The sequence below is a fragment of the Coturnix japonica genome, unplaced genomic scaffold (assembly GCF_001577835.2).
Source record: "Coturnix japonica isolate 7356 unplaced genomic scaffold, Coturnix japonica 2.1 chrUnrandom510, whole genome shotgun sequence".
Taxonomy (NCBI): Eukaryota; Metazoa; Chordata; class Aves; order Galliformes; family Phasianidae; genus Coturnix; species Coturnix japonica.
The window spans coordinates 73,673-79,295 of NW_015439898.1; positions in this window are offsets into that span (position 1 = coordinate 73,673).

Below are 5,623 nucleotides of genomic sequence, written 5' to 3' on the forward strand. Positions count from 1 at the left end.
AGATTGGGTTTGGGGGATTTCCTCCCGCCCCCAACTTCTTTGGTTCCCCCCCCTCCGTGAACTGAAAAGTTCATCAACTCTTCTCATCTCGACGCCCCCCCCCCCGGTTAGACCCCCCCAAAGCGCTTTCCATTGCCCCCATATGGCCCCCCCCGGGACGTCCCTACACTTGCTATGCCTGAAGTCTCCCGATCAGCCCCGACCATGGCTCGGCCTTGAAATGGGGGGGGGTGCAAATAATGGGGGGGGGCAATGAGCAGAGACCCCCCCCATATACAGCAACCCCCCATTTAGAAACACGTATAGAATACCCCACATTTAAAGGACCCCCCCATAAGTCGCCCCCCATTAATGGACCTCCCCCGATAAACCCCCACAGGACCCCCCTCCATTAGGACCCCCCCCACATTAACAGGGCCCCTAAATAGACCCCCCCTACAAGGACAACACCCATAAGACCCCCCAAAGACGCCCCCATTATAAAGGACCTGCCCAAAGGACCCCAAAGACCCCCCCAATATACAGCACCCCCCCATAGAAACCCTATAGAAGCCCCCATAAAAGGAACCCCCATAAGACCCCCCCCATTAAAGGGCCCCCATAAGACCCCCCCCCATATAAGGACCCCCCCATAAACCCCCATAGGACCCCCCCCATAGGACCCCCCCCATTAAAGGGCCCCTAAAGACCCCCCCCATAAAAGAACCCCCCCCCATAAGACCCCCCATAAGGACCCCCACATTAAAGGGCCCCCATAGGCACCACCCATAAGGACCCAAAGACCCCCCCCAATATACCAGCCCCCCCCCCATAGAAACCCTATGCGAAACCCCCCTAAAAGGACGCCCCCCCCCCCATAGGACCCCCACATTAAAGGGCCCCCATAGACCCCCCCCCCATATAAGGACCCGCCCCATAAGGACCCCAAAGACCCCCCCAATATACAGCCCGCCCGCCCCCATAGAAACCCTATAAGAAGCACCATAAAAGACGACCCCGCCCATTAAAGGGCCCCTAAAGACCCCCCATATAAGGACCCCCCCATAAGACCCCCCCATAGGACCCCTCTCATAAGGACCCCCCAAAAAGACCCCCCTCATTAAGGGCCCCCCCCCATAGAAACCCTATAGAAACCCCCCTAAAAGGACCCACCCCCCTCCCATATAGACGCCCCCCCATTAAAGGGGCCCTATAGACCCCCCCATATAAGGACCCCCCCCATAAGGACCCCATAGACCCCCCCAATATAGAGCCCCCCCCATAGAAACCCTATAGAAGCCCCCATAAAAGGACCCCCCCCAAAGACCCCCACCCATAGAAGGACCGCCCCCGCATAAAACACCCCCTTAAGACCCCCCCCAATTTATTGCCCCCCCCCACCGTTGGCTGCCTCCCCATCAGACGCCCGCCCCCCAAAAACTTCAGCCCTATGGGGGGGGGTGTGTTATATTAGGGGGGGGGTCTTCATATGGGGGGGGCTTACATATGGGGGGGAGGGTCTTGTATATGGAATAGGGCTGGGGGGTCTTAATATGGGGGGGAGTCCCTTATAAGGGGGGGGATTCCTGGGGGGGGGGGTCCCTTTAATCGGGGGGGGCCTTCCTATATGGGAGGGGGTTCATATATGGGGGGAATCCTTATAAGGGTGGGGGGGTCTTCATATGGGGGGGCGGATCACTTTATTGGGGGGGCTTTTGGAGGGGTGGTGATCCGTATAGGGGGGGTTCCCATTATTTGGGGGGGGTTCTTAATTACGGGAGGGGCCCTTATATGGGGGATTCCTTATATTGGGGGGGTCTTATATGTTATGCCTTATAATGGGGGGTCCTTTATTGGGGGCGTCCTTAATAAGGGGGAGGGTCCCCTATTATGGGGGTAGGGGGGGGTCCGCCTTTATTTGGGGGGGTCTTTTGGAGTGGGGGGGGTCCTTTGGGGGGGGGGACCCTTAATAAGGGGGGGGCTCTTCATAAGGGGGGGGTCCTTATAAGGGAGGGGGTCCTATATGGGGGTGGGGGGGTCCTTTATTTGGGGTGGGGTCGCTTATATGGGGGGTCCCTTTATTAGGAGGGTGGTCCTAAATATAGGGGGGTCCTTTGGGGATGGGGCCCTTTATATGGGGAAAGGGGTCCCTGTATACAGGGGGGGGGGGTCCGCTAATATGGCGGTCGGGGGGTCCGCCTTCTTTTATTTGGGGGGGGTCCTTATATGAGGGGGGGTCCCTTTATTGGGGGGTCCTTATAAGGGGGGGTCCCTGACATAGTGGGGGGTGTGGGGGTCCTTCTTTATTGGGGGGGGGGGTCCTTATAAGAGGGGGGGGCCTTATATGGGGGGTGGTCCCTTTATTTTGGGGGGGGATCTTTTGGGGTGGGGTAGGTCTTTGGGGGGGTGGACCCTTAATAAGGGGGGGCTCTTATAAGGGGGGGGTCCTTTATTGCGGGGGGTCCTTATAAGGGGGGTCCCTATATGGGGGTGTGGGGGGTGGTCCCTTTATTTTGGGGGGGTCTCACCCCGGAATTGACGGCCTGAGCATAAGAGCTGTCCATATAAAGCGTCGGCCCCTCGCCCGGGCGCTGTACGTGTACGCGGACAGCACGTAACCGGCCAGCGGCTGCCCCTGCAAAAAAATAGGGGGGGGGGGGGGCGTGAATAAAACGTGTAAATCCTCGTGCAAACCACCCCCCCATGAAATCCAAACCCACCCCCCATTAAGTGGCAAACCCTCCTGCACCCCCCTGTGTGAAACCCCCCTCGGACCCCCCCATAGTCGTGTAAATCGCGTTGTAAAAGCCCCCCCCCCCCCCCCCCCCCTCCGTTGCAGTTCCGTCACTGATCGCGTCAGGGGGCGCCGTTGTCCCGCTGGGGCTCAGCCAGGCGAAGCATTCGAACATGGGGGGTCCCCGAACGCCGCCGCCATTAACACTGAATGCGCGGGGGGGGGGTTATGGGGTCACAGTGAGGGGTAGGGGGGCCCTAAGCCCCCCCATAATAGGGTTAGGGGGAGGGTTATGGGGTCCCTAATAGGGTTATGGGGTCACTAATAGGGTTATGGGGTCCCATTTAGGGTTATGGGGTCACTATTAGGGGTAGGGGATCCCTAACCCCCCCGTAATAGGGGTAGGGGGTCCCTATTAGGGTTATGGGGTCCCTAATAGGGTTATGGGGTCCCTATTAGGGTTATGGGGTCCCTATTAGGGTTATGGGGTCACTATTAGGGTAGGGGGTCCCTAATAGGGTTATGGGGTCACTATTAGGGGTAGGGGGGCCCTAAGACCCCCATAATAGGGTTAGGGGGAGGGTTATGGGGTCCCTATTAGGGTTATGGGGTCCCAATTAGGGGTAGGGGGTCCCTATTAGGGTTATGGGGTCCCTATTAGGGTTATGGGGTCACTATTAGGGTTATGGGGTCCCTAATAGGGTTATGGGGTCACAATTAGGGGTAGGGGGGCCCTATTAGGGTTAAGGGTTAGAGGGTCCCTATTAGGGTTAGGGGTAGGGTTATGGGGTCACAATTAGGGGTAGGGGGGCCCTAAGACCCCCCATAATAGGGGGAGGGGGAGGGTTATGGGGTCCCTATTAGGGTTATGGGGTCACTATTAGGGGTAGGGGGTCCCTAATAGGGGTAGGGGGTCCCTATTAGGGTTATGGGGTCACTATTAGGGTAGGGGGTCACAATGAGGGGTAGGGGGGCCCTAAGACCCCCCATAATAGGGTTAGGGGGAGGGTTATGGGGTCCCTAATAGGGTTATGGGGTCACTATTAGGGTTAAGGGGTCCCTAATAGGGTTATGGGGTCCCTAATAGGGGTAGGGGGTCCCTATTAGGGTTAAGGGTAGAGAGTCCCTATTAGGGTTATGGGGTCCCAATTAGGGTTAGGGTTAAGGGGTCCCTATTAGGGGTAGGGGGTCCCAATTAGGGTTAAGGGTAGGGGATCCCTAATAGGGTTATGGGGTCCCAATTAGGGTTAGGGTTAAAGGGTCCCTATTAGGGTTAGTGTTAAGGGGTCCCAATTAGGGGTGGGGGGTCCCAATTAGGATTATGGGGTCACAATTAGGGGTAGGGGGTCCCTATTAGGGTTATGGGGTCACAATTAGGGTTAGGGTTAAAGGGTCCCTATTAGGGTTATGGGGTCCCAATTAGGGTAGGGGGTCCCTATTAGGGTTATGGGGTGACTAATAGGGTTATGGGGTCACAATGAGGGGTAGGGGGGCCCTAAGCCCCCCAATATTAGGGTTAGGGGGAGGGTTATGGGGTCCCTATTAGGGTTATGGGGTCCCTATTAGGGTTATGGGGTCCCTAATAGGGGTAGGGGGTCCCTATTAGGGTTAAGGGTAGAGGGTCCCTATTAGGGTTATGGGGTCCCAATTAGGGTTAGGGTTAAGGGGTCCCTATTAGGGGTAGGGGGTCCCATTTAGGGTTAGGGTTAAGGGGTCCCTATTAAGGGTAGGGGGTCCCATTTAGGGTTAGGGTTAGAGGGTCCCTATTAGGGTTATGGGGTCCCAATTAGGGTTATGGGGTCCCTAATAGGGGTAGGGGGTCCCTATTAGGGTTAAGGATAGGGGGTCCCTAATAGGGTTATGGGGTCCCAATTAGGGTTAGGGTTAAAGGGTCCCTATTAGGGTTAGGGTTTAGGGGTCCCTATTAGGGGTAAGGGTGGGGTTAGGGTCCCATTTAGGGTTAGGGTTAAGGGGTCACTATTAGGGTTATGGGGTCCCAATTAGGGTTAGGGTCCCTATTAGGGTTAGGGTTAGAGGGTCACAATTAGGGTTAGGGGTAGGGTTATGGGGTCCCAATTAGGGTAGGGGGTCCCTATTAGGGGTAGGGGGTCCCTATTAGGGTTATGGGGTCACTAATAGGGTTATGGGGTCACAATGAGGGGTAGGGGGTCCCTAAGACCCCCCATAATAGGGGTAGGGTTATGGGGTCCCTATTAGGGTTATGGGGTCACTAATAGGGTTATGGGGTCCCTATTAGGGGTAGGGGGTCCCATTTAGGGTTAGGGTTAGAGGGTCCCTATTAGGGTTATGGGGTCCCTATTAGGGGTAGGGGGTCCCAATTAGGGTTAGGGTTAAGGGGTCCCTATTAGGGTTATGGGGTCCCAATTAGGGTTAGGGTCCCTATTAGGGGTAGGGGACGGGTTAAGGGGTCTCAATGTTAGGGTTATGGGGTCCCTATTATGGTTAGGGTCCCTATTAGGGTTAAGGGTAGGGGTCGCAATTAGGGTTAGGGGGTCCCTAAGCCCCCCCATAATAGGGTTAGGGGTAGGGGGTCCCTATTAGGGTTATGGGGTCCCAAATAGGGGTAGGGGGTCCCTAAGCCCCCCCAAGTAAGGCCTCATTTCCGCCCCCCCTCCAATATGGCTCCATTTCCGGTTAGACCCCCTAAAATATGGCTCCATTTCCGGTTAGACCCCCTAAAATATGGCTCCATTTCCGGTCCCCTCCCAAAATGGCTCCACTTCCGGTTCCCTCCCAAACTGGCTGCACTTCCTGATCGCCCCTCCCAAAATGGCTCCATTTCCGGACCGCCCTTCCCAAGATGGCTCCACTTCCGGTCTCACCGTTGCTATCCGTTCTGACGTCACTGGGCGGCACTCGGTGCAGCACCGCGATCTCCTGGGGGGGGGG